Below are 24,472 nucleotides of genomic sequence, written 5' to 3' on the forward strand. Positions count from 1 at the left end.
GGTACAGATTTCACTTCCACACGTTACCAACACCAAGCGGGTGGCCAGATCTACCCCCAAATCAGTGGACAGAGGCTCAAAAGCAAGTATTTTCTCTCTTAAGCATGGAGGCTATTCAGTTGGTACCAGAAGAGGAAAAGGGACAAGGTTTCTGTCAGAAGAAAAAAATTCAAGCGAGTCACATCTGCCTCAGGTGATGAAAAACTTCTTTATTTGCAGCTAACCAGATTACAGCAGCATGTTGGCCAAGATGATCTCAATCTGATCAGCTTGTTTACTGACATCAACTTTTATACTTTCCTGTTACTAGCCAAAATAGCTTTTGTTACATTTCTGACAGTTGACAGTTGGCTATGAAAAACATCTAGGATCACAATTTACCTCAGAAAAGAATGCTTTACCTCAAAAACTACAGCTAGTGTAGAATGATTACCTCAAAACCACAGTTAGTACAGAATGTTCAGAAAGGTACAGAGTACTTAGTTCAACAATGGTAGCTGGTAAAGCCCATCTTTAATAAACATGGTTCAATGACCTTTTCTTACCAACACTTCAGCAAATAGCATATTCATTTTGCTAGATGGGAGAAAGAGACAAATAATAGTATGTTTTAAAACTTTTTCTCTTAACATTTCCCCCTCAAAACACTTTTATTTGTCTTTTTATTTTAGCAATATATGGTAAAAACTAAGTTTTTCTTTGCATACATTACTTCATTTGCAAGACAAACTTTTAAACTTCAAAACATTTGCAAAAGTCACATTTCAATGTATTCACTTTCACCAGTCTGTTGCAACTGCTGGTACATAGTTTTCGTAACAGCAGTATCAACCAGTCTTTGTAGAAGACCTCTGATACAGGGTATACAACAGCAACCACATACCACCACGATAGCCACAGCGACTCCGACGGACACCAGGAAACTGCTGATGAGATGACTCCATTTTCCAAACCATGCTTGTAGAAAGTCTGTGAAGGGATTATTTACCCCAGAGTTCTCTGCCAATTCTTCGGATAACATCTCCAAACCTTTCAAAGCTCGAGTGATGCTCCCATCAGGGGCAGTGTTATTCAGAATATATGTACAACAGAAAGTCCGAAACATCCTGCAAACTCCTCCTTCTTTGGCCAGGAGCATATCTAACGCAATTCGATTCTGCCATGCCACCTGCGAAGTGGCCTCCAGTTGTTCAGCAATACCTTTTAATGCATCTTTGGTATAGTTCACAAAACGCTGCTGGTTATAGTAAATGTAGTTGATCCAGTCCACATTCTTATTGGGTTGAATCCAGACAAAGATGGATGCAAAACCAGCCGCCATTTGGTTTATTGCTTTGTATTCATCAGGCACGCCTCTTGGTATGCCAATGCTATCGATGTAGACACCGCTATCGAAGGATTGCTTCGGTGCCTCTCTTTTTTCTCTTATTCATCCACCTCTGCTTTATTTCAGGTTCTCTTACAAAATTGCTTGCTGGAACTGGGAAAATGTAGAATGGCAGAATTAACTTTGCAAGTGCACAATTCCTTTCCAGGGAATCGTAAGCCTTGATCTGAGTTTGTTGTCTCCACATAACCACCAAACGTCTGCTAAACTGTGAATTTGGTTCTCCAGAAATGGATTCTCATTGCCATTCACAGTAACATTGCAATAGTTCTGTCCCATATTGCCATAATTCTTTCCTGTGCCATCTCTGGAAATGCACATATACGAACCTGGATAAGAGATTGCTGTAGGCGGTTTCTCAACTTTGCTTATGACTGGAAAATGCTGGGTTTCATCTTTGCATTTATCTTCGGTTTTGTTGAAGAATAACTTTAACAGACACATTAGGTTACCTTCAGCTTGCATCAATGGGACTGTCGCTAGTTGCTGTTTACTTTCAGCACAAGAAACACAGTTCTCACGATGTGCCTCTCGGGTACTATATCTAACCCAAGATAACCATTCATTATGGTGTACGAATCCCGTCTCTAGTATCAATTGTTCTTCTTCTGTGAAGGCAAAATCTGCTTTACTTGTAGTATTTTTAAGGCTTTGTACTTTAAGTTGGAGGGTCCCCAAAGGATCAGTTCCAATTGGAAGGGACACTCCGATTCCATAAACGCCTGAATCACTTTCTTGTGGTGACACGATGGTTATAGTAATTACTTCAGTACTTGGAAATGCGCAATTTTTATTCTTTGTTGCCTGCTTTTATCTTTCTCCGGTATCACTGCACCACTTGTTTCCCATCCATTCACATCTGTTGACCACCAAACATTTGACCAGGACGCACAGTCTCTATTGCACAAATATTTTGCATGAGTCAAGAAATCATTATTGTTCCATTTAGCACAGTCCAAAATTCCTTCACAAAGTTTCACCTTAAACACAGTAGTAACACCTGTTTGCGCTTGCAGCACCACCATTCCTTTATCTTTCACAACTGTTCCTTCTCGTATGGACATATTTACTTTCGCCACCAAAATCATAATCACGTAACAGTTCAAGTACCAATTGAACATGGCCATCCTTCCTTTGTAGTCAGACTTTGCGTTCAGGGGTCCGGTGGAGTCTGACCAACATCAATGGTAGAAGGAAAAGTCTTAAGTTTTTTACAGTGGGTGATATGAATCCACGAAGTCCTCTCTGCGATCTTTACAGCCGTAGGTGTTGAGATAAGTACTTGATATGGGCCTTCCCACCTGGGGGATGACCAGTTCTTTCTCTTCACAATTCGGATCCACACCCAGTCCACGGGTGCCACGCTTAACAAGGTTTCACTTCTGGAATCTGCAAAGGAGTCATTAGTTACAAGAGACTTGACATTTAGCAGCTTCTTCATATAATCCACCAGATCCTCACCCCCCTCACGTTCCGCTGGCAACAATCCTTGCCACTGTGGGACGTAATATGGTCTCCCAAACAAAAGTTCAAATGGTGTAAGTCCTTTGTAGGAGGGTGAGATTCGCATGTACAGGAGTGCCAATGGAAGGCACGCAGTCCAGGATCTATGCGTTTCTGCCATCAGTTTGATGAGTTTACTCTTCAGGACACCATTGTGTCTCTCCACCAGTCCAGCTGACTGTGGATGATAAGCACAATGGTACTTGAGATCAATTTGAAACACTTGACCCAACTTCTGAACAATCTGGTTAACAAAATGAGACCCATTATCACTATAAATGCGCCTTGGAAGGTCAAATCGGGGAATTATTTCTGTTGTCAAAAGCTTTGCTACTGTGTGTGCATCAGGATGCTTTACTGGAAAAGCTTCTACCCACTTAGAAAAAGCATCAATTATAACTAGACAGAACCTTTTTCCCTCTGAACGTGTCAACTCAATAAAGTCCATACAGAGTGTGTGGAATGGATATGGAGGGGTAGGGAATGCCTGCTGAGATTTCTTAACTCCCCCCTGAGCATGATACTTTGCACATAATAAATAAGATAAAAAAATTGCTTTGCATAAGTTGAAAATCCTTTACACCAAAACACCTTAGACACTGTTTGAACCATTGTCTGTACTCCTACATGGGCATGTCCATGGCTAACCAATGCAGCATACCTAAAAAGGTTTGAGGGTAATACCATTTTGCCATCTGATGCCCTATACAACCCATATTTCACCCAATGACATTTTTCCTTCTGTGTTGTCAATGTTTGCATTACTTTTAGTTTCTCTAAGTCTAAGAGGTGTCCGAGCTCTAAATCATTGTCATGTAAAAGCAAATCATTTTCTTGACCTGCCTTTTTTGCAGCCATATCAGCAAAAGCATTCCCCCTGGAGACAGGATCTTTTCTATTGGTATGTGCGGAACATTTACATATCGCTATCTGAAGTGGTAGTTGCACTGCATCTAACAACTGTAAAATTAAATCTCTCTGATTTATTGGTTTGCCTGTCGCAGTAACCATTCCTCTATTCTTCCATTGTTGGGCGAAAACATGCACAGTGGAGAAAGCACACTGACTATCTGTATAAATTGTCACTTTTTTACCCTCCCCTAAGGTAGAAGCTCGAGTCAAAGCCACTAACTCAGCTGCTTGGGTAGAATAAATGTTTGACAATCCTTTTGCTTCCAAAACTTCAGTTTCTATGGTGACAGCATGCCCTACTAGTGTTTTTCCTACAGTGTCCTTCTTTGCTGATCCGTCTACAAACAAAACGAGATCAGAATCTACCAACGGAATATCCGTTATATCTGGTCGGGGAAGTACTTTGTCATGAATGCTCTCTAAACAAACGTGTGGAGTACCTTCTGGAGTCGGCAAAAGTGTCGCCGGGTTAAGAGTAGTACATCTTTCTTTTCTATGGTCATATGTGGCTGTGTCAGCAACATTGTCATACATGACAAATGTCGACTAGGAGATAAAAAGGTTATCTTATCTTGCAAAAGTATAGTAGCTACTGAATGTGGAACTCACAATTTTAATGGGTGAAACAAAACTAATGATGCTGAGGCTTGCACTGCCATGGCAGCTGCCACTACAGCTTGAACACAATGCGGCAATGCCCTTGCAACAGGATCTAATCTGGAGGAATAAAAAGCTATCGGCCTCTGTTTATCCCCATGTACTTGTACCAGAACCGAAGTCATATATCCTCCCTTACAATCAACCATTTGTACAAACTGCTTAGAATAGTTCGGAAAACCCAAAACAGAGGATCCTGCTATCAATTGCTTAATTCTATTAAATGCTTGTATTGCCTTATCTGTCCACTGTATATTACTTTTTGCTGCCATGGGAGTGTCATAGAGCAGTGTGGTCAATGGCCCTACTTCTTCAGCATAATTAGGAATCCAACTTCTACAAAAATTAGTCACACCTAAAAACGACATCATCTCCCGCTTAGTCGTAGGCATAGGTGCTTCAAGAATTGCTTTTTTTCTTTTATTTTCCAATTGTCTACCTTCCTGCGAGATTAAATAACCCAAGTACTTTACTTGTGATTTCCACAATTGTAACTTCTCTTTATTTACTTTATGTCCTTGCTCAGCTAAAAAACTAAGAAGGGCTAGGGTATCCTTTTTACAACTTTCCTGCGTGGGTGAGGCCAATAAAATATCATCTACATACAACAGAACCTGGCTTCCCTCTGGGGGAACAAACTGAGCTAAATTTGCAGCCATTTCTTGTGCGAATATTGTTGGACTCTCACAATAACCCTGTGGCAATCTGGTGTATGTGTATTTTTTACCTTGGAAAGTGAATGCAAACCAAAATCTACTCTCCTTGTGTAGTGGTATGGAGAAAAAGGCATTACTTATATCTATGACAGAAAAATATCTGTGCTGAGGTAGTAAATCATTAAGTAATGTATAGGGGTCAGGGACCACCGGTGCTCTCGGGATCACAGCTGAATTAACTGCTTGTAAATCCTGAACCAACCTCCATGACCCATCCGGTTTCTTTACAGGAAACAACGGAGTATTTCAGGGTGAATCTGGGCATTCAACAAGAATTCCTACCTGTTTTAGCTGTTCAATAACTGGTTTAATTCCTTCCTCTGCTTTCTTACTTAGTGGATATTGGTGCTTATGAGGTCTAAAACCTGACTTTGCAGTTATACAAACTTCACTTGCTGTTTTCATTAATCCTACATCTCCTTTACCTTTTGACCATAAATCTACAGGCAAGGCACTTAACGCACTATCTTCCTCTTGAGTTCTGTTTTGTCATCCCTGAAGTGCACGCTTGGTCATGCCCAAGTCACCCAATTTAATCTTTGTACCTGGATCTGTTGATCTTTCAACTGACTTTCAGACATTGTGTTCCAAATAGTTACCTTTTTCGCCAAATCTACCCAATGTGTCCCCACCACTTTAGTAATTGAAATATGTGGGCTATAACTTGAGCGATATAAAGAACTCATTTCCTTAGTCAAAGTACAGGTTACTACTGTATTACCTTGCGAATCCCAAAACATATCATTCAAAGTTATCCTTGCACACTTGTGCTTAAATAATTCTTTTTCAAATTCTTTATCCGGACCAAGGGCCTTATAGAACATTGTACAATGTAAGTGCGTTGCAACCTGCGGTGACCCGCTCCTAGATTTACTTAAAGCTAGATTGATCAACTCTGTATCAACCCTCCCCGGGCCATCTGAAATCAAGTCTAGGCTATACCAGTAAAACAAGTCTTGTACTCCCTGTACTACTAAGCCATCTGCTAACCTTTTTGCCTCAATACCTTTAGGTGTGGGAATTGCCGCTGTTCCAAACACATGCATCATATCTCTTCCTAGCAAATTAACTGGACAAACTTTTGATATAATTACCCTACACCTAACAGTTTGGTTTGTTTGCGGATCTGTGAACAGTAGAGGAAGAGACAGTGGTTCCTTATAAATTTTCCCGTTTGCCACTTTTACAAGGACAAACTCATCTGTTTCGCAGTTCAGAGGCAGAACTGCTGGACCCAAAAGTGTACGCGATGCACCTGAATCACATAAAAACTCCACTTTTTGTCCCTCAACCAAAAACTCTATTATGGGTTTCTGATCTAGATGCATAGCAATACCCAAATTTGCCAGGTTTATGACTTCACAGTCACAATCCCGCCCTTCCATTAGAGTGTTCTGACATTCGTCATAGAGAGTGTCTGCCTCTTCATTATCCCCATAATGAAGATGGCGTCTTTCTTTACTATCATATAGTCATGCGGAGCCCTTGTTCATAAGCTGTGGGGGATGTTGCCACTCTTTACAGTCGGCAGTGAAATGCCCACGTCTACCGCATTTAAAACATTCTCCACATTTTAACCTTTCCCTACAGGCTGAATGTCCACCCGGTTCATTTAACGTGTCCCATTGTGGGCCCCCACGGCGCCCTTGACCCCTTTGGTCCTGTACTAGGAATATACCACCATCATCCCCTACTGCTAACACTTGTACTTTCTTTTTTAGATTAAAATGTTGCTCAGCATGCTGTGCATATTCAAACAAAGGCTGCAGTCTACATGGTCTATGATCTACCATGTGCTTAGTAATAAAACTACTTATCGGAGCCTTACAACCTTTAAGAAAAGCATTTTTCAATTGCTGTTCATACGGACTATCATTAGTCTGATCCTGCGGAATCATCATTCCACAATGGTTATTGAACACTTCTGTCAGTCTTACATTATAATGATCTACAGATTCATCATCATTTTGGATGCACTGATTTATTACTGTCCAATCTGCTCTTGAACGCCACTTATCAGAAATTCTCTTTAACAGATCAGTGACTCGTGTGTCTAACACCCCAGAATTATGCTTTAATGTAGTGCCGTCATCTGCCTTACATGTCCAAGTACTACAAACTAAGTGCCAATCTGGACCTAAGATTTGTCGCACTACTTGTTCTACTTCTAAACCATTTAGATGATAACTTAAACGCATACCAACTATGTCCTCAAAAAACTTTTGAAAATTAACCTTGGGATGAGGAATACCATCCGTAGCTCGTTTTATATCCTCTCTAGCCCAGGGACGATAAACTAAAATAGTTGGTTCTTGTCCAACATCTCTTGCTTGTGAGTTTGCAACTTGTATTAAGGGAAGAGCTTCTGAATGGTCAGAAAGTTTAATAGCCCAACGTCCTTGCCCTGCTGTCCTGACCTTAACTGCATAGGTTGGTCTACCTGTTGCAGAGCAACTTTAGGTACTATGGGAATTTGTGGGTAAATTGGAAGGGTCACAACATTTCCTTGAGCAGCTAATAACCCACCCTGCTGTACAGATCCCACATCTTCAGACTGATATTGAGGAGGTTCCCTCGGTATGGCAGCAGCAATTTCACCATAGGGTGGGGTGGTTGCCTGCCTTTGTACTGCACAAACTGTATGCTCATACTCCTTATCTAAAAATAAAGCTACTTTTCCACTTGGCACCATTGATCCCTTTTGATTTATTTTCTCTTTTTCCTGACACTGTTTTTCTTTTGTAGCTCGTTTATTTGCTTCTTCTAACCATTTTTGTGCTTGGGGAAATCCCAATTGTCTCTGCTTTTTAGTTCTAGTTCCTGTATCTCTTTTCAAATCTCTAACCAATTTTACACAGGCATTCTTATTCAGTGTACCATCAAAATCATATTTCAACTTCCACTTCTTCAAAAATTTAACATTATTTTTGTTTAAACTTTTCATATACTTAGCATCAACATTTAAACAGGCACTCTCACACTTGCAGCAACTTGAACCCATGTTTTCCTAGATTTCTTATTTTAGGACTGTATATTTTAGGACTGCATCAAAATTATTTTCACAGGGCTTATTACAAAATGGGGCTATCTTACCGGGGATCCTAACAAAATAACAGGTAATCCTAACAAAATAACAAGTATTCCTAACAAAATAATCTTAACAATTATTCCTACCCACCCTTAACTAAAAATAAACCCCCTGTCGACAAGGTTAAATTAAATTAAAAGAAAATTGTTTTCATCCTACCTGAACCAGATGACACTCCATTTCCCCTTTTGGTTCGGAAACCGTCCCTCAGATAGGGATCAGAGAACGGCCGGCCTCTTTCCAATGACAAATCAGTCGGAGGGCTTTCCGTCGAGGGAATCTTAAGATAAGAAACCCTCACCTGCACAGGTTTTTCAGTCTCTCTGTCAGTCTGATCCGTATCTTCGTAGAGGTTTCCGGTCCAAAGGACCAAAATGTCAGAAGAAAAAATTCAAGCGAGTCACATCTGCCTCAGGTGATGAAAAACTTCTTTATTTGCAGCTAACCAGATTACAGCAGCATGTTGGCCAAGATGATCTCAATCTGATCAGCTTGTTTACTGACATCAACTTTTATACTTTCCTGTTACTAGCCAAAATAGCTTTTGTTACATTTCTGACAGTTGACAGTTGGCTATGAAAAACATCTAGCATCACAATTTACCTCAGAAAAGAATGCTTTACCTCAAAACCACAGCTAGTGTAGAATGTTTACCTCAAAACCAGAGTTAGTACAGAATGTTCAAAAAGGTACAGAATACTTAGTTCAACAGTGGTAGCTGGAATTTTCCAGGGCACACAGCCTGCCTCAGTAAATTAACTCTTACTCAGCCGTGCGTCCTTTTACCAAGCTTTCATTTAACTGCAATTAGCTTTCTTTATTCAGAAGTATAGAAAACAGATGTTATTCAAGTTCATAAGCAAACTACATCTATCATAGGTAAAGCCCACCTTTAATAAACATGGTTCAATGACCTTTTCTTACCAACACTTCATCAAATAGCATATTCATTTTGCTAGATGGGAGAAAGAGACAAATAGTAGTATGTTTTAAAACTTTTTCTCTTAACAGTTTCTACTCAAGACTTTTCCTGGTACCCAGAAAAGACAGTTCATGGCGTCCCATCCTGGACCTGTCTAATCTAAACACCTTTTTGGTGATTCCAAAATTCAAGATGCTGACTCTTCACCAGTTGCTCCCTATGCTAGGCAAAGACGCCTGGTTGGCAACACTAGATATAAAGGAAGCATACCCGCACATCCTAATCGGGGAATCTCGCAGAAGATACCTATGCTTCAAAGCAGGCTACATGCACTATCAGTTCTCTGCACTGCCCTTTGGCTTATCTTCTGCACCCGTGGTATTCACAAAGTGACTAGCTCCAGTCATTGCATTTTGCAGGCAAAGAAATATTCAAATATTCCCCATACCTGGACGATTGTCTAATTCAGGCAGAAAGCCAGGACATACTTTTGAATCATCTGGCCTTTGTACAGAGGGTGCTAACTTGTCTGGGGTACACCATAAACGAAAAGAAATCACACCTGTTACCCTGTCAACAAATTATATTCCTGGGAGCAAGCTTGAATACAACTTCCCAGATGGCTTTCCTTACGCCAGAGAAACAAATTCATTTGACAACCTACTTCAAACAAGTGGCCACAAAAACTTTGCTATCTGCAAGGCAAATACTACAAGCCTTGGGGTTCATGGCCTTCTGCAGTCTTCTAATTCCATATGCAAGACTGCATATGAGGAAACTACAATGGTATCAAGAAAGCATATGGTGTCAACATTCTCAGGATCTAGAAGCAATAATTCCTATCATACCTTGCCTACGCCTAGAGTTCCTTTGGTGGGCAGAGGCCTGCCACCAAAACAAGGGACTACCATTCACACTACCCCCTGCCGCCCAAACCCTAACAACAGACGCATCAGACTATGCATGGGGGGGCTCACCTGGCAGGGAAGTGCATTCAGGGCAAATGGAACCAAAGTCAAATGCACCAGCATATCAATCAAAAAGAAATGTTAGCTGTACAGGATGCTCTGACAGCCTTCAAGGACTACATTCTTCCAGGACAGTTAATGGTAAAGATGGACAATACCACAGTTATGTGGTACATAAACAAGCAGGAGGGTACACATTCTTACCCCCTCTGCAGACTAGCCATGGCATTGTGGAACACAGCCCTAAGCTACCAAGTGCATCTACAAGCTCAATTCCTGCCAGGAAAACTAAATACACTGGCAGACGAACTAAGCAGAAACCTCATGGACCCACACAAGTGGAAACTGGAACCAAGGATTTTCAACATGTTGACAAGCAAATGGGGGAGCCCAGATATAGACCTGTTTGCCTCCCCCCAGAACTATCAATTGGACACATTTTGCACAAGGACTCCCCACAAACAAGCTTGGAAAGTGGATGTTCTGTCCTTCAGCTGGAAAAGCCCTATCAGTTTATGCCTCTCCTCCTCTACCTCTGCTCTCCAGTGTACTACTAAAGATCAAACAAGACAAACCAAGGACGATTTTTGATTACATCAGACTGGCCACACCAACACTGGTGCCCCCTCTTGCGCAGTGTGTCATTGTTGGCCCCATGGCACCTGCCTCAGACTCCTACCCTATTGTCTCAGCAGGAGAACCGGATTCTGCACCCTCAGCTTCAGACACTGAACCTAGCAGCCTGGTTAATTACCTAATCTCTCGTTTATCATCCCTCAGTAAACTAGTGATGGATAACATTTTAGAGGCAAGGAGGCCTAGTACTAGAAAATATTATGCAGAAAAATGGAAAAGATTCTGTGTCTGGAACCACTCTCAAGGGATGAGCACAGCAGTGCCCAATTTATCTATGATTTTACAATACTTAACTGAGATGCTTCACAAGGGCCTGTCTTTCTCCTCCATCAAAATTCATGCCTCATCCATTTCAGCTCATTATAACATAGTCTCCCCTCTTTTCTCATCCACTGCTCAAGCATTTCCTCAGAGGGGCCAAAAATTTACGACCACCCAGGAGAGCTCCAACTCCAGCCTGGGACCTTAACTTTGTATTGGAGAAACTCACTCTTCCCCCCTTTCGAGCTAGCTGCTACTGCAGACTTAAAATTCCTTTCTTGAAAAACAGCTTTCCTTTTAGCAATCACCTCAGTAAGAAGGGTATCCGAATTACAGGCCCTTATGGCAGTGGAGCCTTTCATCATCTTTCATGCGGACATGGTGTCCCTCAGGACCAGTCCCTTCTTCATGCCCAAGGTGGTGTCCAGTGTGGCCCTTAATCAGTCCATTCATTTGCCAACCTTCTTTCCTAATCCACAGAACAAAGGGGAACGGATACTGTACTCTTTAGATGTGCACAGACAACTTAGATTCTGCTTGGACTGGACTAAACCTCAAAGAAATCCGAACAACTGCTGGTGGCATTTGCTGCAGGGGCAGAGGGGAAGGCTATTTCAAAGCAAACCATTTCAAAATGGATAGGCCATTGAATTCATTTCTGCTACAAGCCTCATGAAAAACCTATCCCACAGGGGATCAGACCCCACTCAACCAGGGCTGCATCTACCTCTACAGCCTTTCTCAGAGGCGTCCCTACCAGGGACATCCTAAAAGCTGCTACCTGGAGTTCTGTATGTACTTTCACCAAGCATTACCCTCTGCCCATTTTCTCTAAATCCAGAGCTGGCTTTGCCACTGCAGTCTTGCAGTGCCTTATAGCTGGTTCTAATCTAATTTCTTCCTCCCATCCTTAGCTTTGGGAATCTACCCAAATGTGATGACTGCAACAGTGAAACACAAAGAACATAGTGCAGCTGTGTACACTTACCATAAATGTAGATTTTCGAGTGTATTCACTGTTGCAGCCTGGTTACCCTCCCTCTTACCCCCCTTACTTATTTTGGCTATAGCTCTACTCTCCTTTACTATGCTCAAAAGCTTTTTGGTGTATTTGCTTTTTTGTTGGAGGTATAAACTTGTATATTTATAGATTTAATTGCTTCCCATTAGGGGGGCACCTGCCATCTGGGGCAAGAAAAAACTGATGTAATGGCGTCGGCTGCATGTTTTATACCCCTGACGACCTGATGTTACGGAAGAAGGGACAGCAACCGATGCAGGACCCAAGACTTTGTTAATCAGGTCGACTGAGGGCTACTACAAGCAGATAACCCAAATGTGATGACTGCAACAGTGAATACACTCGAACATCTACATTTATGGTAAGTGTACACAACTGTACTTTCGTGTGAAGGTAAGAAAAAAGGGCAAACCTCTGTCAAGTCAGACTATTTCCAAGTAGATGTGTCATGTCTTTTATTTTATCCAGCACAACAAGATTATTCTGGTCAGATCTGAATCTACCAAGGGCCTTGGCTTCATCTTTGGCTTTCTGGAAAGGGTTAAATTCTAAGGGATTCTAGAAGCAGCAACTTGGTTCTCTGTACATACTTTTACAAAGCACTATAGGCTAGATTCCTTCTCCAGTTCTGGGACAGTGTTAGGACCAATGTCCATGGGCCCCTGGACTCTCATTCTTCCTTCTCCCCATCAGTCTAAGATATGACAATTTACCCATATTGTTAAGGCTACTGCAGCAGTGATTCATATGATGAGCATCTAGTTGTGTAAGTAAACTTACTTTTACAAAAGATGTTTAAATGATCATTGCTGAAGTAGCTGAGTAGCTGTTCCCTGCCTCCACCCTCTTTATTTTTGTGTGTTTGTATTACCAGGGAGAGGACCTTTATTTTTTTTCTCCTCACGTTGTCCTTGCCAGACCTTTAGCCTCTCTCTCTCTCTCTGTATCGCTTTCCATCTCTCTATTAGCAGGAAAACATTCTGATGGGCTTGGCACCCAAACCTGACTTTTTAGCTAGCTCAGCGTGAGCTGACTAATGGTTTGGGTGTATGGAAGCTGCCCTGAAAGCTGGCTGGCTGTAATATCCTTAGCAGAATATAACCCTTATACCTAAGGTTATTGCACCAGTGATCATTTGAACATCTGCTGTTATAGTATGCTTACTTATGCAAGTGTACTTTTCCGCTGACAGATGCCAGGATATACCAGGCTGGCTGCTCTGGGTAACTGATGTTCTTCGTGTTTCACTGTTGCAGTCATCACAGTTGGGTTATCTTCCTGCAGGTAGCCCTCAGTCGGCCCGAATACCAGAGACTTAGTGTTTCTGCGTCGGATGCTGTCGCTTCTGCCATGATGTCAGGTCATCAGGGTTATAGAAACAGGCAGCTGAAGCCATTACATCAGTCTTTCTTGCTGAGGAGGAGCCCAAAGAAGAAGCAGTTCGTAAGTGCTGGTCAGCCGCTACCTGAATTTTTCATTTTTGAGTTGAATAATCCTGAAGTCTTCTAAAGCTAAGTACCCTGTTGGGGATCCTTTTTTCTTGTTCTAACCAATGTCAGAAAAAGTTAACAATTGTCTTGCCTGTGGAAAGCAAATACCTCACAGAGATTTTCATTCTTACTGCATCACCTGTTTAGGCCCAGACCACGACGTCCCACGGTATTCATCGTCGGGCTATCTTTGTTGCTAAATTCTTTCGCTCTAGATCTCCGTATTCTGAAATGGCTTCAGTAGCCTTCCGACTACCGAACTTCCGGAAAAATGCAAGGATAAAGACAGAGACAGACCACATAGGTCCAAAACTGCCAACAACACTTCCGTTAAGCTAGTCGCCAGTCCGCCACTACTCATTGAGGTGCCTTTGCAGCCCCTGATGCTTGCTTCTATGGATTCGCAGGCCTCTGCTGAGACCCATTTGGAGTCTGGTATGCTGTGAGATGCTTCTTCGACTATGTAACCAGCAGATGTCTCTACCTTAGATGGGTTTGGAGCCGCTGTGCAGGCACCGGTTTCTGAGGGAGTTTTTCATCCTACCGATATGTGAATCAAACCGATGACTTTTTACCAAAACTACCGAGTTTCTTAGACCCAGAGTACGCACTACGCCTAGAAAACCAATGACCAAACCACATTCTCTGACACCTATGCCACAAAAACAAATGCTTAGAATGGCTGAAGACCTTATTATGCTGATTAGGGGAAGCCAGCCTTCCCCTGCTAAGAGACAAAGAACCCAGTTCCCTTCAGGTTCTACAGACCAAGAGTCCGATGACTCTGTCCTTTCTGATTGTGAAGACATGCCTTTATCCGCCTATGAGGATTCAGATGCAGAGGAATCCATTCCCTCTGCCTCCCTGCAGAGGAGTTCTCTTTTGGTGAAACCTTGCATACTTTTAAGAGAGCATTTCCATTGGGAATGCCAAGACTATCCTCAGTCCAAAAAGAGACTCAGAGAATTTTTAGAGTTGCCTCAGCACAGGCCGTTGGCTATACCCCCTGTCCTGGATGTTGTGGATGATGTTTTCATGGAATCCAGTCTTACTCCAGACACTTTACCTATAGCCCCTAGGAAACCAGACAGGTACTACAGAGTACTTGATTCTCACAAGTTTCTTTTAAAGAATAAAAACTGGAGAGCCTTCGAGCGGAATGCACTCACTAGAAAATCACTTTACCAAAAACGAACAGTGACACTTGGAACCATGCATAAACGCTTTTATTCCACAAAATACACATGCGTTTCCGTCCCTTCATCCAGGACTTCATCAGATAAAATAACGTAAAAACTTGTTCACTTTTATATTAACCTCAGGGTTAATTAACCTATAATACCAAACTAATTTAATTTAAATGAACCAATCCTTTTTCTTTCCTCATTAATATTTATTTATTACTTTTGTTGATTCCTTGTGAACCCTTTTAAAAAACGTAAATTAATATACATTGTATAATTTGAACCGTCTTAAGCAGTTCATTTTGATGTGTAATAAGAACTTTTTCCTTATAATAAATGAAAATTTCTTAATAAATAAAAGTTTAACTAAATGCATACTACTACATGAACATATACATATAAAGCTCCCTCTAGTGTCCGAAACCTGTATTACCTTATAATAAATATACAATTCAATATAAATACACTATCCTTTCATAAAAATATATGTATTGTAAATATAAAAACTTCTTAAATATATCAAAAAATATTTAAAAAAAATGTATTATGTATATATAAATAAATATAAAATTTATATATTTAATTTTAATGTATGTACAACCAAATATGTCTCTTTGTTAAAAATACAACCCAGGAAAATAATACACCTCAAACTTTATTAGCTTTCAATTTTAATATAGGTCCAATGGAGATATTTTCATTCAATCCAGGCTTCTTACAGGCGTCAAGATAAACTTGCCACCACAATTCTCTATTTTCTAATGCTTCCTCCCATGGACCTCCCCTAACATCCTGTATTACCTGTTCTAATATAAAAAATAAAAATTTTGCTCCAATACAACTTTTAAACTGCCTATATAGTGCATTTGTTTCCTTAGCTTTACCAATATCATACATGTGTTCATATATACGCCTTTTAAATACCCTTTCTGTCTTTCCAATATAGAAAGATTGACAATTTTGGCAAACTGCTAAGTAAACTACTCCTTGTGTGTTACAATTAAATCTATCCTTACTTTTTATCATCCTTTTCCTACTTTCAATAAAAATTTCATCTTTATTCATAATGTAAGGACACTGTGCACATCTCCCACACTTAAAAGTACCTACCTTTCTATTATCTACCCCTTTTCTATACTTTCCAAATCCTTCTATTTTCTTTCTTATGTTAGGTGGATTTCTAAGTCACTTGAGGTGTTATATTTTTAACTTCTTCCATGTCAGTAAAGGATGAAAATCTCTCCCATTCCCTCTTAAATACGTGTTTAACATCTTTACTTAATGTGTTAAATTCTGTAACCTTTTTACATTCTTATTTTCTGTTAAATTTTCATTCTTTCTATCTAAACCCTTTTTCTTCACCTCCGTTATTCCTTTTATTGGTTGGAATTTTTCTCTTCTACCAATCTCCACTTCTTTTCTTATTCCCTTCACAAATTCCAAAGGGTAACCTCTATCCAAAAACATTATTTCTAATTTGTTACATTCTCTGAAAAAATCCCCTTCATCGCTTGTCATCCTGGACCCTCTCACGAACTGGCCTTTCACAATATTTTTCTTACAGTGGGTGGGGTGAAAACTATCATAATGCAAAAAAGAATTGCAGTATGTTTCCTTTCTAAAAACCTTAGTTTCAAATTTTTTGTTTTTCTTGTACACTTCAACATCCAAATAATTAATAACGTCAGCATTCATAACATAAGTAAAATTTAAATAATTTGTAGTTGAATTTATATAGGAAATAAATTCCATAAATTTTTCTTCCCCACCTATCCAAAAAATCACTATATCATCCAGGAATCTGTGGTAAAGTGACCAATATTGACTAAAGGAAGATTTAACTATAAATTTCTCTTCCCATTTAGCAAGTACTATATTAGCGAAAGTAGGGGCACATGCCGCCCCCATAGAGACCCCTGATATTTGTTGATAGTATTCTCCATTAAACATTAAATAATTATACTTTAATATAGTATCCATTAATGTCACTATAGTCACTTTTTCTTCTTGTGACAATTTTACATCAGCATATATACTTTCTTCAAAGAATTCCATACCTTCCCTATGGGGAATACTAGAAAAGAGGTCTATAACATCTATTGTAACAAAAATTAATTCTTCTTTGTATGTTTTTGGCGTGAGTTCCCTTAGAAAGTCCCACAAATCTTTTAGAATAATGTCATTGTTCATCCATATGTGTTTAGCTTTATCAACATATTTGGCCATAGGTGCTGTTTTTGCCCCTTCTGCAGTAACTATAGGCCTTAAGGGGGGATTGGTCTGATTCTTATGAATTTTGGGTATACCAAACATGGTTGCTACCCTAGGCTTCTTTACTTCCAGATATTTGTAAGTCTTAATATCTATGACCTTGTCCATTAATAAATTTTCTAGAACAAGGTCAATTTTCCTATATGCCACTGCTAACTCATTTTTTGAAACTATTGAGTATTTTCCTCCATCTAAAAGTATTGTATTCATTTTAGTTTCATAAATAGTTTTATCCATAATAACAATCCATCCCCCCTTGTCTGGTTTCATTACTCTTACTGCAGGATTTTCCATTATTTCTTTCAATACTTCAAACTCACCATTCTTAAAGTTAGTTCTATATTTATTCTTGTATTTGTCTTTCCTTTCAAGTTTCCTAATTTCTTTTTCTAACACGTTTTCAAAATTCTTTAGTTGTGGTGCTAGGGGCGGGTTAAAAGTTGAACTCCTAGTTAGTTCAACAATTCCATTATTATTTCTTTCTAACCCTATTTTAGAGGCCAAAATGGTTAAATTTATTTTCCTAGTAAATAACTTAATGTCTAAGATTGTACCAGTTACATCTCCCTTTTTCACTGGTTGTATTTCAATCCTTTACTAAAGAGACTAAAGTGCTCTATCTTTAAGCTAATATTACTAAAATTATAAATTGTGAAGCCATTATATGTACTTTTGGTTTCACTTTCAATCCTTATGCCTTCTTCTATTAATATACTATCCATGGGGACCGGGGTACCAACTAATATTGTCTCCCCCTCCCCCTTCTCCCCCCCCCAATTGAAAATTTCTTTCTTCGTTATAAGGTGAATATTGTTCTTGACTTATTTCTTGCAAGGGTGGGAATTCTGTATCATAATCTTGTTCTACGTTCCTTGTTTCCACATTTCTATTATTATAAAACCTTCTATTGCCATTAAAATTCCTAATATTACCTTTAACATTAAAAGGTGTAGGTTTCGGATAACTGGTATTGTTTGCATATTCCTTTATGTCCCTATTTAACTTTCCCATTTTACGTTGTATTGTATCTTCACATTTCAAATCAATTTCATTTCTTAGTTGAAAATATCTTTCCCTTTCTTGCCTAATGCCAAATATAAGGTCCTTTTTAATATTTATGTCCAGCTCATTAATTTCTTGTTCAAGTGGTATTAGTTTCCTTTCATTTTCTTCAATAATAAGCTGCACTATTTCTAAACCACATTTGTTAAAAGTTTTTAATAAACTTTCATGAAACACTGACCCTACTTGCACATTATTTGGGTATTTATATACCCTAAGTCCCTTAGGGACTATTTCTTTAAGCAAACATTCATTCAAATATGCATTTTCAATTCTTAAAGTTCTAAAATTCAACATCAACTTATATAGTTTGTCCAACTTAACTATATACGAATTACCATCGTGAAATACTTCATTAACTGTGTCACTGTCTGCTTTAAATAAATATTCCTTCTTTAACCACTCGTTGGTGGTTTTTGAGTTCGGAATTACAGTACCTTTGGATTCATTTCGGATTTTAGATCGAGCCCCTTTGTCCATTGAACCATTAAAATTGCCTTCTTGTATTCCTGCATCGCAGTCCAATACTCTCGGTGTTCTCATGGGGTTGAAGTTAGTTAATTCCATCTCTCCAGGGTCGCCGGCATTGAAGTTGTCGCCAATAAGCTCCCTATTCCTCTTAACGGCTTGACCGTTAGTCCCTTCATGAAATGAAACCTCCGAGTTCAATGCTGCCCTTCCAGGAAGCAAACTATGGCAAAGGGGCGTGAGCAAATCGATCAGTTTGGTTAACTGACCAATTAGTTTGCGTGATTGCCCCATCTCTTCCTGTCCTTCCGAACCCATAACAGGAAAACTGGTGAAGTGCAAAACTGCTCGATTCACTCAATAACAAACCTAGTAACCTTGTGTGGCTGTCCAACAAAAAAGAAACTAATAATAATAAAAACTGGAGAGCCTTCGAGCGGAATGCACTCACTAGAAAATCACTTTACCAAAAACGAACAGTGACACTTGGAACCATGCATAAACGCTTTTATTCCACAAAATACACATGCGTTTTCGTCCCTTCATCCAGGACTTCACCAGATAAAATAACGTAAAAACTTGTTCACTTTTATATTAACCTCAAGGTTAATTAACCTATAATACCAAACTAATTTAATTTAAATGAACCAATCCTTTTTCTTTCCTCATTAATATTTATTTATTACTTGGGTTGTATTTTTAACAAAGAGACATATTTGGTTGTACATACATTAAAATTAAATATATAAATTTTATATTTATTTATATATACATAATACATTTTTTTTAAATATTTTTGATATATTTAAGAAGTTTTTATATTTACAATACATATATTTTTATGAAAGGATAGTGTATTTATATTGAATTGTATATTTATTATAAGGTAATACAGGTTTCGGACACTAGAGGGAGCTTTATATGTATATGTTCATGTAGTAGTATGCATTTAGTTAAACTTTTATTTATTAAGAAATTTTCATTTATTATAAGGAAAAAGTTCTTATTACACATCAAAATGAACTGTTTAAGACGGTTCAAATTATACAATGTATATTAATTTACGTTTTTTAAAAGGGTTCACAAGGAATCAACGAAAGTAATAAATAAATATTAATGAGGAAAGAAAAAGGATTGGTTCATTTAAATTAAATTAGTTTGGTATTATAGGTTAATTAACCTTGAGGTTAATATAAAAGTGAACAAGTTTTTACGTTATTTTATCTGATGAAGTCCTGGATGAAGGGACGAAAACGCATGTGTATTTTGTGGAATAAAAGCGTTTATGCATGGTTCCAAGTGTCACTGTTCGTTTTTGGTAAAGTGATTTTCTAGTGAGTGCATTCCGCTCGAAGGCTCTCCAGTTTTGATTATTATTAGTTTCTTTTTTGTTGGACAGCCACACAAGGTTACTAGGTTCTTTTAAAGAATCCTATTGCTGACCCAAAGATCATTTCCCAGGGACCTAAAGGTATTAAGGCTACTACAGCCAAAAATCCTACCCCTTCGGACAGGGATTCCAGAGCTTTAGACAGATGGGGTAAGAAGGTATATACCTATGCAACTCTTGCTATTAGGGCACTGAATTACCAATTTCACATGCTGAAATACCAGCAACATATTATGGAACTTATTAAAGAAAAAGTTTTAACCTTTCTAGACTGTGCAGAAAATAAAGAATTGCAGGAGCTTATGCACTCTTCAAACCAAGTTAGTAAGCATACCTTGCAGTGTGGCTTTGATGCCCTAGAAGCATCTTGCAGGGCAGCAGTCATTGGCTCTGTACTAAGAAGATATGCTTGGCTGAAGGAGCAGACCTTGCCAGATCATGTCAAATCTAAATTACTAGACACTCCTTTGAATAAGGACTGTTTGTTTGGCACCAAAGCAGAAGAAGTTCTTAAAAAGATGGAAGAAAAGGCTAAATCTACGCAAACTGTTAAATAATTCCTACAAGTGCAACCACCTAGATTCAGTAGGCATTGCCCTTCAAAACACTGGTCTTTTCCAGCCCCCTCCAGGCCTTCCCAAACAAGACCCAGGGGCAATAGACCACCCAGACTACAATCTCAGGGTATGCAGAGATCTAAGCAATGGAGTGCCCCCACCCCTAAAGCAGGGAGTGGTAAGCCACCTCCTTATGGAAAAAACTCGCAATGATTTCTCAACTCTACTTCCCAGCCCTGCCCAATTGCTTGTGCCTCTAGGAGGAAAACTTGCCCTTTATGCACAAAACTGGATGTCCATCACTCAGGACCGATGGGTCCTCAACATTGTATCCCAGGGGTACAAATTTTATTTCCATTCACTGCCAACCCCAAGCAGGATTCCAGACCTTCCTCCAAACCAGTGGGCAGAGGCTCAAAACCAAGTACTTTCCCTGCTCAATATCAGAGCTATTCATCCTGTTCCAGTAGAACAGAGGGGTCAAGGATTCTACTCCAGGCTATTCCTGGTGCCCAGGAAAGAGGGCTCTTGGCGCCCAATCCTGGATCTTTCAATTCTCAACACCTTCCTGGTGGTACCAAAATTCAAGATGCTTACCCTGCAACAGCTTCTCCCTATGTTAGCCAAGGATGCCTGGTTAGTCACCCTAGACTTAAAAGAAGCCTATCTGCACATCCCCATAAGGAAGTCATGCAGGAAATATTTAAGTTTCAGGGTAGGGTCTATGCATTATCAGGTCTGTGCACTTCCCTTTGGCTTATCTACTACTCCCAGGGTATTCACAAAATGCCTGGCTCCAGCCATTGCATACCGCAGGCAGAGAAATATCCAAATTTACCCCTACTTGGATGACTGCCTGATTCAGACGGACAGTCAGGAATTGCTACTTCAGCACCTGGCATTTATAAAAAAGCCTTCTCATTTCATTGGGGTACACCATCAATGAAAATAAATTACAACTGGTACCCAGTCAAAAGATTATATTCCTGGGAGCAAGCTTGGACACAACTTCCCAGATGGCATTCCTCACTTCAGAAAAACAGCTTTATCTGACAGACTGCTTCAAACAAATGGCCACCAGAACTCAACTATCTGCAAGAAAAATACTGCAAGCCCTAGGGTTCATGGCCTCATGTATTCTGCTAATTCCATACGCAAGACTGCATAGGAGGAAACTTCAATGGTACTTAAAAAGTCTTTGGTGCCAACATTCTCAGGACCTGGAAACAGTCATTCCTATCATACCTTGTCTAAGGGCAGAGTTCCTCTGGTGGGCAGAAGCATGCAACCACAAGGGATTACATTTTACTCAACCCCACGCCGCACAGACACTGACCGCAAATGCATCAGACTATGCATGGCGGGGGCTCACATGGCAGGCAAATGTATTCAGGTCCACTGGAGCCCCAGGCAAATTCTCCTGCACATCAACCAAAAAGAGATGCTAGCTGTACAGAAAGCCCTGCCAGCTTTCAGATGCCTACTCCTTCCAGGATAACTGCTGATAAAAACAGACACCACAATTATGTGGCACATCAACAAGCAGGGGAGAACCCATTCTTACCCACTCTGCAGGTTAGCCATGGCCCTGTGGAACATGACCTTGGCCAACCAAGTTCATCTACAAGCTCAATTCCTGCCAGGCAAACAAAATTCACTGGCAGATGACTTAAGCAGAAATCTCCTAGACCCACATGAGTGGAAATTGGAGCTCAGCACCTTCAGCCTTTTGATCAAGAAATGGGGGATCCCAGAGGTGGATCTCTTTGCCTCCCTCAACAACCACCAGTTAAGCAAATTCTTCACCAGAAACCCTCACAGCAGGGCCTGGAAGGTGGATGCCCTATCCTTTCAATGGGAAAATCTCTCAATCTATGCCTTTCCCCCTCTGCCCCTTCTCTCAGGAGTATTACTCAAGATAAAAGAAGACAGGCCAAGGTCTGTTCTGATTGCCCAGACTGGCCACTGGTACCCACTCCTGTGCAGCTTGACAACGGTGCCACCCTGGCACCTACACCAGACCCCAACCCTGCTTTCTCAGCAGGAGGGACAGATTTTGCACCCACAGTTGCAAACCTTAAATCTTGCAGCCTGGCTTATTCCTTAAATACTACACCAGCAACCCTAAGCAAACAGGTGGTGGATGTCATCCTTGAAGCCAGAAGGCCCAGTACTAGGAAATACTATGCTGAAAAGTGGAAAAGGTATTGTTCTTGGATTCAGTCTAAAGATAAGGACACCGGACTGCCCTCCTTACCTCTTATCCTGGATTACCTAGCAGAACTACTCCACAGAGGCCTGTCCTTGTCCTCCATTAAGATCCATGCCTCTGCCATTTCGTCTCATTACAATACTGAGCCATCTCTATTCTCTCACCCTCTCATCAAACAGTTCCTGAGAAGTGCAAACAACTTAAAGCCACCAAGGAGAGCACCCACCCCTGCTTGGGACTTTAACTTTGTACTGGAAAAGCTCACGCTTTCTCCTTTTGAACCTGCTGCTTCAACAAAGTTAAAATTCCTCTCTTGGAAAACAGCCTTGCTTCTAGCCATCACTTCAGCTAGAAGAGTGCCTGAGTTACAAGCACTGATGGCTGTGGAACCCTTAATTATTTTCCATGCTGACAGAGTTCCCCTCAGGACCAACCCTTCCTTTATGCCTAAAGTGGTGCCCAGTGTGTCTCTCAACCAATCCATCCATTTGCCAATCTACTTCCCTAATCCTCAAAATAAAGGGGAAAGGATCCTGCAATCTTTGGATGTGCACAGACAGCTCAGGTTCTACCTTGATAAGACTAAGCCTTTCAGAAAATCTGACCAGCTCCTAGTCAGCTTTGCAACAGGGGCAGAGGCAAGGCCATTTCAAAACAAACCATTTCCAAATGGGTAGCACACTGTATCCATTTCTGCTACAAGCACCATGGACAACCTACCCCTCAGGGGGTCAAAACATATTCCACTAGGGCTACATATACCTCTACAGCATTAATCAGGGGAGTCCCTACCAGTGACATAGTGGAAGCTGCTACCTGGAGTTGTGTACACACCTTCACCAAGCATTACCACCTGTCTTATCTTTTCCAAATCCAGGGCAGGATTTGCTACAGCATTCTTGCATTCTTCCAGACCTAACTCTTCTTGACTGCCTCCACCCTTCCTCAGCTTTGGGAATTAACCCAAGTGCGATGACTGCAACAGTGAAACACGAAGAACATAGTACAGTTGTGTACACTTACCATAAATGTAGATGTTTGAGTGTATTCACTGTTGCAGTCCTGGTTTCCCTCCCACCCCCTGTTTTTCTCTGTCTCTTTATCTCTCCTCTCTATGGCTATTCATACTGGTACTGGTATTTACTTTTTACTGGTGGTGTTTTTCCCACCATATACTAGCTCCCTATTTGGGGGCTCCTGACATTTGGGGCAAGAAAAACTGATGTAATGGCATCGGCTGCCTGTTTTTATACCCCTGACGACCTGACGTCATGGAAGAAGTGACAGCATCCGACACAGAAATACAAAGTCTCTGGTATTAAGGCCGACTGAGGGCTACCTTCAGGCAGATAACCCAAGTGTGATGACTGCAACAGTGAATACACTCGAACATCTACATTTATGGTAAGTGTACACAACTGTACATTATGTGTGCTGTTTTTGGTGAGTATATTGTTCTGGCACTGTGGTTTTTTTGTGGAACAGGTTGATTGGCTTTGCCTATGTGTGGTTGTGACCACCATTTCATGCTTCTGCTGTACTGACTACACATACATATTGTAGTGTAGATGCTGCTACATCATTGCACATACATGTGGCAGTATAGCATATGTGACTGGCTGTGTGTACTGTCTCAGATTTCCTTTTTGAACATGCATGTGCAGGTGTAGCTTTGCACTGTTGTTTTTCATTTTCATACCTGCATGTGATAGCTGTGTATGTCCCTTGTGTCTTTCAGTATGGGCAGAGCAGGAGGAGGTTACTGAC

General features: G+C 40.3%; 1 protein-coding gene across 1 annotated transcript in view; it reads left to right on the plus strand.

The window, feature by feature from the left end:
* The window catches only part of LOC122796296 (NFX1-type zinc finger-containing protein 1-like), a 609,414-nt gene that overhangs the window by 99,323 nt on the left and 485,619 nt on the right, over positions 1-24,472 (plus strand). The gene's annotated exons all lie outside the window — the stretch shown is intronic.

This window comes from Protopterus annectens, chromosome 3.part0 (genome assembly GCF_019279795.1).
Source record: "Protopterus annectens isolate FY-2018-M chromosome 3.part0, PAN1.0, whole genome shotgun sequence".
Classification (NCBI taxonomy): Eukaryota; Metazoa; Chordata; order Ceratodontiformes; family Protopteridae; genus Protopterus; species Protopterus annectens.